The sequence below is a fragment of the Hoplias malabaricus genome, unplaced genomic scaffold (assembly GCF_029633855.1).
Source record: "Hoplias malabaricus isolate fHopMal1 unplaced genomic scaffold, fHopMal1.hap1 scaffold_46, whole genome shotgun sequence".
Lineage (NCBI taxonomy): Eukaryota > Metazoa > Chordata > Actinopteri > Characiformes > Erythrinidae > Hoplias > Hoplias malabaricus.
The window spans coordinates 93,625-106,124 of NW_027101303.1; the positions used below are offsets into that span (position 1 = coordinate 93,625).

At 41.7% G+C, this 12,500-nt stretch overlaps 1 non-coding gene across 1 annotated transcript in view; it reads right to left on the reverse strand.

Annotated features, from left to right (window-relative positions):
* Positions 1-23, reverse strand: part of LOC136685896 (18S ribosomal RNA) — a 1,839-nt gene extending 1,816 nt beyond the window's left edge. Inside the window, exon 1 of the ribosomal RNA XR_010800200.1 lies at positions 1-23. This exon is cut by the window's left edge and continues 1,816 nt beyond it. This is a non-coding gene — a ribosomal RNA (18S ribosomal RNA).
* Positions 24-12,500: the final 12,477 nt, after the last annotated feature.

A 12,500-nucleotide genomic window follows, 5' to 3' on the forward strand; every position in this document is an offset into this window, starting at 1 on the left:
TTACTGGCAGGATCAACCAGGTAGCTGCACCGTGGGAAAAGGGGGTGAAACGTCACTCCCCGCCACGTGGGTCGGCCCTACCGAGACCCTTTTCGGGGCCCCGGGTCGGGCGCGGCCGCTCTCGGTGCGTTTGTTCGGAGCAGCACTCCTTTCGGATCTGCTGTCCCGACAGAGGAGAACCAGGAAATGTCGATTCGTGGGGCACGCTGGCAAACAGGAGTGGGGCCACGAGTTCAGATGCAGAGCCCCGGACATCGCTGTGCCTGCGGCCGCCGTTTTCGGACTGTCTCAGCGTAGGGGACTGGCCGCCTAAGTCTCCCAAAGATAGGTACGGGAAGGGTAAACAAAACCCATCCCTGGAAGCTGACCCGCAGCATGGGGTAGGATCCCTCTGCTTCTTTTTATGAAGCCTGGCAGGTGCCTACCCAAGGCGGGTCTGGTTTTCCGGTAGAGCAGCATCTCCACGTCGGTTGTCATCGTTCAGACACCTTCATTTCGTACTGCCCTCTGAAATCCTGACGGCCCCGCACTGGAAACGCCCATGCCCACGTTGTGCTCGGCCCGCCCGAAATAACCTCCTATGCAGAAGGGGTGCGACATGCCTGGGATCCTCTCTGACGTTGACGAGGGTCCAAGATTTCTTAACATGACATTCCTTAGCATAGAGGCGCTTGTACAAGTGTCCTTGTACCGCCCACTGGAGTTCCTGGCAATACGAAGAGGACGGAGATAAAAGGGAGATGACGAGGCACCAATAAGGGAATGTTTGGGTTGATGGAACGAGACATGATCTAATAATGGTGTACGTGACTGGGGTCCTATATATGGCTTGGATTTGTTCAATAAATTCAAGAGATAAGAGAGAATCTTTGACTGTCTGTCTTATTCCTCTCTTCTCCTCAAAGAATTCTTTGAGCGTCGATCTTTCTTCCTGGTGATACTTAATCATTAATTTTAAGTTTGCCATAATAATTAACATTCCCTAATCAGAAGCCCTGGATGAACAGAGAGGTTCGCACTCTGCTCAAAGCCAGAGATGCTGCCTTCAGATCAGGATGCAGGGAAGCATACAGCTTGGTCAGAGCTAACCTGAGGAGAGGAATAGCTATAGCCAAGCACTGCTACAAACGCCGGTCCTGATTCACAAAAAAAACAAAAGCAGATGCACATAAATGGAAAAACCTAATGCGTACAAAAGAAGGGCAAAAAACAAGACTGGTGGTCTGAGATTTCTTACCATGGCATCCCTCAGCATAGAAGCGCTCAGGGTACGAGCGTCCTTTGTACCGCCCACTGGAGTTCCTGGCAATATGAAGAGACTAATAGCTATAGCCAAGCACTGCTACAAATGCCGGATTGAGGAGCACTTTACCTCCTCTGACCCTCGGTGTACGTGGCAGGGAATACACGCCCTGACTGACTATAAACCAACTAGCTTTGTTCCATTTACCAACAGTGCTTCACTCCCTGATAAGCTGAACAACTTTTACGCTCGTTTCGACCAGATGATAATGATATCTTCAATAAACGATCCTCCACCGATGACAACCCACTTGTACTTTCCACTTCGGACGTCAGTCGCATGCTGAGTAGAGTGAATGCACGGAAGGCAGCTGGCCCTGATGGTGTACCTGGCCGTGTGCTGAGTGCTTGTGCTGTGGAACTTGCGGGTGTCTTCGCTCTCAACAGAACTACACACTGCATAACCCACCTCAATAATTTCCAAGTGCTTTAAAAGACTAGTTCTTTCTCACTTGAAATCCTGCCTGCCTGCTACGCTGGACCCACACCAGTTTGCTTATCGTTGCAACAGATCCACCGAGGACGCTATCTCAACAGCACTACACACTGCACTAACCCACCTCGCTTGGAAGCATAAGGAAGCATAAAGTAATCTAAATCTCCCTGGTAGGCGGCTGCGTCGACCTTGGACCTCAGAAAATAAAGTGGACCCACACCAGCAGATGACATGGGACACCAAACCGCCACTGACTGTGGAAACTTTACAGGGTAGCTCGAACAATGTGGATTCCGTGCCTCTCCTCTCTTCCTCCAGATTCTGGGACCTTGATTTCTATAGGAAATGGTCCTTGGTCTTCCAGGACCAAGATGGCATCGCGATCACACTGCGAGGCTCAGCGTCTTACCGGTTTTAGTGATGTTATACTTCTGTACTTAGCTATCTCCAGTTTTCTTGCGCAAATAACTCTTGCGAACTACAGTTACGACAGACAGACACTTTTGGAAATTAACATTCACTGCACAAACACCGGATTCAGCATCGGTTGGACTTTAACCAGCTTCAAAACAACACCCCTCCCCCATCTTGGACTTTCCGATCATCTTTCTTTGTTCCTGCTTCCCAAATACACTCCAGTCATGCAGAGGATTAAGCCTTCAACCAGAACTGTAAAGTTCTGGATGGATGGGGCTGACTCCTTCCTTCAGCAACAGTTCCAGCACACCGACTGGAGTGAGTATGCTGCCCGAGCCTGCACAGGCTCACACATCCACTTGGACACCTACACTAACTCTGTCCTGAAATGCATCAACAAGCGCTCAGGGTACAAGCGTCCTCTGTACCGCCCACTGGAGTCCCTGGCAATATGAAGAGACTAATAGCTATAGCCAAGCACTGCTACAAACGACGGATTGAGGAGCACTTTACCTCCTCTGACCCTCGGCGTATGTGGCAGGGAATACACACCCTGACTGACTATAAACCAACTAGCTTTGTTCCATCTACCAACAGTGCTTCACTCCCTGATGAGCTGAACAACTTCTACGCTCGTTTCGACCAGATGATATTGATATCTTCAATAAACGATCCTCCACCGACGACAACCCACTTGTACTTTCCAATTCGGACGTCAGTCACATGCTGAGCAGAGTGAATGCACAGAAGGCAGCTTGCCCTGATGGTGTACCTGGCCGTGTGCTAAGAGCTTGTGCTGTGGAACTTGCGGGTGTCTTCGCTCACATCTTTAATGTTTCGCTTGCCCAGGCAGCTGTACCATCTATCTTTAAGTCAGCCATTATTGTGCCTGTGCCTAAGCATTCTACTGCTTCAGACTTTAATGACTTTCGACCTGTAGCACTCACCCCAATAATTTCCAAGTGCTTTAAAAGACTAGTTCTTTCTCACTTGAAATCCTGCCTGCCTGCTACGCTGGACCCACACCAGTTTGCTTATCGTTGCAACAGATCCACCGAGGACGCTATCTCAACAGCACTACACACTGCACTAACCCACCTCGCTTGGAAGCATAAAGTAATCTAAATCTCCCTGGTAGGCGGCTGCGTTGACCTTGGACCTCAGAAAATACAGTGGACCCACACCAGCAGATGACATGGGACCCCAAACCGCCACTGACTGTGGAAACTTTACAGGGTACCTCGAGCAATGTGGATTCCGTGCCTCTCCTCTCTTCCTCCAGATTCTGGGACCTTGATTTCTATAGGAAATGGTCCTTGGTCTCCCAGGACCAAGATGGCATCGCGATCACACTGCGAGGCTCAGCGTCTTACCAGTTTTAGTGATGTTATACTTCTGTACTTAGCTATCTCCAGTTTTCTTGCGCAAATAACTCTTGCGAACTACAGCTACAAGAGACAGACTCTTTTGGAAATTAACATTCACTGCACAAACACCGGATTCACGCAATCTTTGACTGTCTGTCTTATTCCTCTCTTCTCCTCAAAGAATTCTTTGAGCGTCAATCTTCCTTCCTGGTGATACTTAATCACTAATTTTAAGTTTGCCATAATAATTAACATTCCCTAATCAGAAGCCCTGGATGAACAGAGAGGTTCGCACTCTGCTCAAAGCCAGAGATGCTGCCTTCAGATCAGGACGCCGGGAAGCATACAGCTTGGTCAGAGCTAACCTGAGGAGAGGAATAGCTATAGCCAAGCACTGCTACAAACGCCGGTCCTGATTCACAAAAAAAACAAAAGCAGATGCACATAAATGGAAAAACCTAATGCGTACAAAAGAAGGGCAAAAAACAAGACTGGTGGTCTGAGATTTCTTACCATGGCATCCCTCAGCATAGAAGCGCTCAGGGTACGAGCGTCCTTTGTACCGCCCACTGGAGTTCCTGGCAATATGAAGAGACTAATAGCTATATCCAAGCACTGCTACAAACGCCGGATTGAGGAGCACTTTACCTCCTCTGACCCTCGGCGTATGTGGTAGGGAATACACACCCTGACTGACTATAAACCAACTAGCTTTGTTCCATGTACCAACAGTGCTTCACTCCCTGATGAGCTGAACAACTTTTACACTCGTTTCGACCAGATGATATTGATATCTTCAATAAACGATCCTCCACCGACGACAACCCACTTGTACTTTCCACTTCGGACGTCAGTCGCATGCTGAGCAGAGTGAATGCACGGAAGGCAGCTGGCCCTGATGGTGTACCTGGCCGTGTGCTAAGAGCTTGTGCTGTGGAACTTGCGGGTGTCTTCGCTCTCAACAGCACTACACACTGCACTAACCCACCCCGCTTGGAAGCATAAGGAAGCATAAAGTAATCTAAATCTCCCTGGTAGGCGGCTGCGTTGACCTTGGACCTCAGAAAATACAGTGGACCCACACCAGCAGATGACATGGGACCCCAAACCGCCACTTACTGTGGAAACTTTACAGGGTACCTCGAGCAATGTGGATTCCGTGCCTCTCCTCTCTTCCTCCAGATTCTGGGACCTTGATATCCATAGGAAATGGTCCTTGGTCTCCCAGGACCAAGATGGCGTCACGATCACACTGCGAGGCTCAGCGTCTTACCGGTTTTAGTGATGTTATACTTCTGTACTTAGCTATCTGCAGTTTTCTTGCGCAAATAACTCTTGCGAACTACAGTTACGACAGACAGACACTTTTGGAAATTAACATTCACTGCACAAACACCGGATTCAGCATTGGTTCGACTTTAACCAGCTTCAAAACAACACCCCACCCCCATCTTGGACTTTCCGATCATCTTTCTTTGTTCCTGCTTCCCAAATACACTCCAGTCATGCAGAGGATTAAGCCTTCAACCAGAACTGTAAAGTTCTGGATGGATGGGGCTGACTCCTTCCTTCAGCAACAGTTCCAGCACACCGACTGGAGTGAGTATGCTGCCCGAGCCTCCACAGGCTCACACATCCACTTGGACACCTACACTAACTCTGTCCTGAAACACATCAACAACTGTGTGGACTGACTTTGACTGTCTGTCTTATTCCTCTCTTCTCCTCAAAGAATTCTTTGAGCATCGATCTTTCTTCCTGGTGATACTTAATCATTAAATTTAAGTTTGCCATAACAATTAACATTCCCTATTCAAATGCCCTGGATAAACAGAGAGGTTCGCACATTGCTCAAAGCCAGAGATGCTGCCTTCAGATCAGGACGCCGGGAAGCATACAGCTTGGCCAGAGCTAACCTGAGGAGAGGAATAGCTATAGCCAAGCACTGCTACAAACGCCGGTCCTGATTTACAGAAAAAAGAAAAGCAGATGCACATAAATGGAGAAACCTAATGCATACAAAAGAAGGGCAAAAAACAAGACTGGTGGTCCGAGATTTCTTGGCATGGCATCCCTCAGCATAGAAGCGCTCAGGGTACAAGCGTCCTTTGTACCGCCCACTGGAGTTCCTGGCAATATGAAGAGACTAACAGCTATAGCCAAGCACTGCTACAAACTCTGGATTGAGGAGCACTTTACCTCCTCTGACCCTCGGCGTATGTGGCAGGGAATACACACCCTGACTGACACTGACACACCCATCTCAGTTACCTCCATCGTGTATATTTGTAATATTGTACTATAGTGAGAAAGGTTTATTCTATTTTATTTCACTCAGCATGTAGCCAGATAGGCTATTTACTTTGGTGCAGTTTATTATATAAAGTTTATGCACTTTATTAACAAGTTTTCCAGTGTCTGCAGTCATCTTTCTCTAAAACTCACACAAAGACATTATTTGAACTATAATTCCAAAACACCTCAAGTCTGCCTCCTTTGTACTAATTTTGGATTGTTTTCTCACTGATGATTTGTCAAAATAGCTAAAGTTCAGATTTTAAGTAAATTTGCCTTTTGAAAAACTGCCTCCTTTGTACTAATGTAGGATTGTTTTCACAGTGCAAAAAGTGGCATATTGATTAGTCAAAATAGCTCTGATATGTTGTAACCTTATTTTAAGTAGTTTTTGTCTTTTGAAAAACTGCCAATAGGTAAAGATATTTTTACATAAATTTATACAAAAAACAACCCTCAGCTACTTGTAAAAAGGACATTTTTACTTAAACATTTAAAAACCCAAGTAAAAGAATATTATCAGGACATTTTTTCTTGTTTTAAGTCAAAATATCTCACCCCATTGGCAAAGTGTTTTTCTTGACAAGTAAATATGACTCAAATTAAACTTAAATACTATTTTTGAGCAATTTTTACTTAACTGAATTTTTTATTTATATTTCTCAAGGTTTTTGTAGGTTTCACATCAAATAATACTGCATTAGATCAACAAATATAAACTAAAAAGCTTAAATAATTCTTTATTGTGTGTATTCTAAATAAACAAGTATTATTTCATTATATTTTTGAAAGATTATAATAATAATTATCAGCAGCTGAGAAAACTGCCAAAGTACCAAAATATTTTTTATTTGTTGAGACTGTTGCCCTAAACTAAACTCCTGAAAGTCTGTGCCTGCTGTGACTCTCAGAGCTTTGTCAGTCAACACAGTTCACACTATCACCCATCCCCCCGTTTTAGCACCTAGTAGTGGCTTAATGTACATAACAAAATGTGGCCTAATGGGTTGCAAATTACCCCAGCACTGCCATTTGGCAGCCTCTGGTAGAAAAAGGGGGTATATGAAAATCCTGATAGTTCTAGTGTTGACATTCTGACTGGTGTTCGCTCAGAAGCTTTTAAATTTTTCGCTTCCACCTTAAGTAATGCAGCAGTAACATTAGCTAACTTGAAAATTTGAAAGTAAGGCGTTCGGACAAGAGTTTCAGAAGGGCAGGCTGGCTCACTGTGGTTACGTGTTTGTCGGTTTACTGGCATTATACATATATCAAAGATAGTTGGAAACTTTGTGAAAGGACGTTTGTGTTGCCTTATCAAAGTAGCCAACACTTTAAAAATGTTAATGTCTATGGATGTTGGGCATGTTAAAAGTATTAAAAACATTACAAAACACTTCAACGAATGATAAATATATACGCCATCCCAATCCCAATATATTTGCCTGTAATGGAATATATTGGAATCGGGACGTTCCGGGAGCCACCTGGTGGATTGATGCAAAAGTGCGGGTAAAAGGCCCAAACTTTGAGGATTTTTAGCTCTCACCACGTGTGCCCAGGACCCGACCCCGGGCTCTGCAAAGTAAATCGTCTAGGGGGCGCCGCGCGCTAGGCCGATAAGGTCCACCAAGCGGCGTATCATATATGTGGATTGGGATGGTGTGGTACTACGAAGAGGTAAGCAACTGCTATTTTGTCCACTAAATGGCTTTTCGGAACTAAGACCCCACCACCACCTGTTAGGTCTAAATGGAATTGTGGACCCATTTGTGGCCACATACTTATATATGTTAAGATAGGATAAATCTCCTTCAAAATTATATTGAACAAAAAAATCTGAATTAAAAAAGGGCTTTTTTCAGCAGTAAATTCAGTGGTGGTTGAAGTGAGGGGTATATATATCTATGTTTGTGTGCGCTTTTAAACGTATTTATGTTTATATAAATATTATGTTTGTATAATGTTTATACAAAATCTCATAAACATTGTTCAGAACATTAAACACTGGAATTGTTTCCGTTATTTGGTAAGTTAAGGCTTTATGTTGTTTCAGCAATAACGCCATACACCAGTTGGTGGCAGTAAAGCATCATGATTCACGAAATACACAAACTTAACGTGTTAACACGTTCATAACGCGTCAATACCTTAACGTGTTAACACGAAATTATACGCTACGTGTCAACACGGAGAATCCAACACGTTTAGAGCATAATTTAAAACAAATGAAAAAAAAACAGAGGAATTCAAGTTTATAAAGTGTATTGGACTAAAAACAATAAGCTTGTAGCCTACTTAGTGTATACTCAAATACCTACATGCAAAATTGAGCCATGCTTTGGTACTGCGTTCTTATAATGTTTTTTGTGAATTGACTACACTCGGCTCAGAGTCACAGTCAGAAAACAGCGTTGGCCCACAGCAGGCTCAGTGTCACTTTTCTGAGTGTTCTTCGTCAGTAGTCATGGGGGTCCAGGTGTAAGGAATGTCGTTGGTCTCTAAGCGTATTGGATTTGACCATGTTTTTTATGAGATTTTGTATTAACATTATACATATATAAATACGTTTAAAAGCACACACACACACACACACACACACATATATATATATATATATATATATATATATATATATATATATATATATATATATATATATATATATAAACCCCTCACTTCAACCACCACTGAACTGCTGAAAAAGCCCTTTTTTAATTCAGAATTTTTTGTTCAATTTCATTTTGAAGGAGATTTATCCTCTCTTAATTTATATATAGAAGTAGATACACATAATTAAATAAAACATGAGTAACTTAATGTATCGTTAAACATACAATACGTTTACAGAAAGAGGAGGATCTGGAAAGTTAATTTCACCATGGGTTTGTATTGACACTGTATTGTTTAGCAGTATGCTATTAAAAGAATGCACATAATTTATCAATGTCAAATCTCAGTATGTGTCACACACATAGTGTGAGAGAATAGTGATGTTTGTTTGATATACAATTATGAAAAGCTTTAGAGCATGTTATGAATGAAGTTATATAATAATATGCATGTTTACAAATTTTAAGGTACTAAACACCAGAGGTTTTTTATTGTGAAAAATTAACTTCCAGTTGCTATGGGGATCAGCTTACTAATATTGCTGTCTTCACACTGCTCACGTAGGGCTCAACGTAGCCATAGGTCAGTGCTTCGCTCACTATGTTATGAATAATTCAGATGAAACGTAGGGACTACGTTCACAAAGGATTTATGTTTCGTGTCAGCTACAGTGTGTGATGTAAATCCAATCATGAATATGTAAGTAGGCCCGTATGGATTAGTTAAATGCTGTTTTAACTACAGTAACTGAAAAATATCACTGGTGAACGAGACAAAATACATATTCAATTATAACTGATATCACAACAAAAATATAGAATTAGAAACAGTACATAAAAACCCAAACAAAGTGTAGTGTAGCGAAACTGGTGGACTCTCTCTTTGTCTGTGTGTAGATGGATATAATCTCGGTGTGGGGACTAAAACTTGTTTACAGACTCACATTTTTAGTTATACAAATACACGCATTTTTGTGTGTGTACGATTGTTTACATGTGTAAGGAAGAGACGTTATAAAAAATAACTAAATACTCTATAAAGGACTTAAATCCAGGATAATAAGTCTGAATTAATGAAGACACGGCCCCTGTGCATAACTCGTGCGGGAGTTTAAATATCATTTGATTAGAATACAACACTTTTCATGTGTTTAATGAATATATTTTTTGTTAAATATTGGTTTTAATCATAACATAAATGTGTCGCTTTGTCAGTTAGCAAAGTTACATCAGCCAGTAATGTTAAGCTACAGCCCGGTCTCACACCTACTCGTGATATAGTAATCTGCAATTCGTGACATATCGCATATTTTCAGCATGAATTGCAGTCTCCTATATATGTGACTATATCACAAGTAGGTGTGAGACCAGGTTGTAAGCTATCACTACCTCGGGATGTAAAGGTCTTCCATGTGTCTTAGCAAATTACAAATAATTAAAATAAATGTTTTACAGTTACTGAAAGACATCTACGAAGAAATGTACTGCTTAAATATAATATATAACACTTGTGTCAAATATATTGCAATTGGGATGGTTAAAGTAAAGACTTATACATTTTGGGAAAACATTTTATATAGTTAAAAAAAATACATGTTTCCATACAGCCCAAGTCCCTCTGATCCTTTTTCTGTAATTAGAAGTGTAAAATTCTACTGTCAAAAACCCATATATGTTTTTGACTGGAATATATTGGAAGTTGGATTATCAGATCTTGGCTTAGGAGTGAAATATCTTCAAAGTAAGACCAGTTTCGTCTAAGTCTGAGTGTCATCAACTCAGGGTGTGAGTTTGGAGATGATTGGAGGACATAAATTTTTTCACTTAAAAACAACTCATAGGGGGACCCCTTTTAGTTTTTTTGAGTGAAAATATTTATTCTCTCCAATCTTCTCCAAACTCACACGCTGAGTAAGATAGACCCAGACAAAGATAGACCCGTTTGTAAAAACCTCTTATGTTGTTCTGAAGCTGAGATCTGATAATCCTACTTCCAATATATTCAAGTCAAAAAAAAATATATGGATTTTGGACAGTAGAATTTTACAACTCCAAAGACAGATATGAGATCAGGGAGTCATGGGATATATGGCTAAATGTATTTTTAGACATTACAATTATGTTTTCCTAAAACGTGCTCTGATGACAATATGTAGTGATGGGACACCATCCCACTTTGAACATATTTGACACAATATATATGGTAATTGAACAAGCATCCCACTTACAATATATTTGAAGCCATAAGGATGTATGGTAATTGGACAACCATCTCATTTCCAATATATTTGACACCATCAGGATATAGGGGAATTGGACAACTATCCCACTTACAATATATTTGACACCATCAGGATGTATGGGAATTGGACAACCATCCCACTTCCAATATATTTGACACCATCAGAATATATTGCAATTGGACAACCATCCCACTTCCAATATATTAGACACCATCAGGATAACCATCCCACTTCCAATATATTTGACACCATCAGAATATATTGCAATTGGACAACCATCCCACTTCCAATATATTAGACACCATCAGGACAACCATCCCACTTCCAATATATTTGACACCATCAGAATATATTGCAATTGGACAACCATCCCTCTTCCAATATATTTGACACCATCAGGATGTATGGGAATTGGACAACCATCCCACTTCCAATATATTTGACACCATCAGAATATATTGCAATTGGACAACCATCCCACTTCCAATATATTAGACACCATCAGGACAACCATCCCACTTCCAATATATTTGACACCATCAGAATATATTGCAATTGGACAACCATCCCTCTTCCAATATATTTGACACCATCAGAATATATTGCAATTGGACAACCATCCCACTTCCAATATATTAGACACCATCAGGACAACCATCCCACTTCCAATATATTTGACACCATCAGAATATATTGCCATTGGACAACCATCCCTCTTCCAATGTATTTGACACCATCAGAATATATTACAATTGGACAACCATCCCACTTCCAATATATTTGACACCATCAGAATATATTGCAATTGGACAACCATCCCACTTCCAATATATTTGACAGCAATTGGACAACCATCCCACTTCCAATATATTCGGAGGCCGGAAATACCCCATCCCAAACCCAATATAATATACATGTGTTGGGACATTCCATGTGCCACCTGGTGGACTGATGAAAAATTGCGTATAAAAGGCCCAAACTTTGATTATTCATATCTCTTTCCACGTGAGGAGTAGAGACTCAGCGAGGGCGCGGAACTTCGTGGCGTGTTCCCCTGAGCGCACTGGACCCGCTCTCGGGCTCGGCAAAAATCATTTAACGGGCGCCGCGCGCTAGCGCTCTGGTCCCGTCCGATGGCAATATACCATATGTGGATTGGGATGTTGAGTGGCTTTCTTAAGTTAAGGCTTTATGTTGTTTCAGCAATAACGCCATACACCAGTTGGTGGCAGTAAAGCATCATGATTCACGAAATACACAAACTTAACGTGTTAACGCGAAATTATACCCTACGTGTCAACACGGAGAATCCAACACGTTTAGAGCATAATTTAAAACAAATGAAAAAAAAAAAAAAAAACAGAGGAATTCAAGTTTATAAAGTGTATTGGACTAAAAACAATAAGCTTGTAGCCTACTTAGTGTATACTCAAATACCTACATGCAACATTGAGCCATGCTTTGGTACTGCGTTCTTATAATGTTTTTTGTGAATTGACTACACTCGGCTCAGAGTCACAGTCAGAAAACAGCGTTGTCCCACAGCAGGCTCAGTGTCACTTTTCTGAGTGTTCTTCGTCAGTAGTCATGGGGTAGTACTTCGCTGTCTAGCTTATATAATCCCTCTATTTTTTTGTAACCCTTATTTTGACCCAAATTTTGAATCTGCCCCTTCAGCTGTCCTAGGTGGGGAAAAGGTAATCCCCCCCAATATTGGACTTAAGTCCCCTCTCTATTTATCTTCTATGTATTTTATAACAACAATCGTATTTCTAAGATTCTCAATAATCTTTTTAATATTTGTTGATTAGAGGTGCATGGGAAGAGGAAG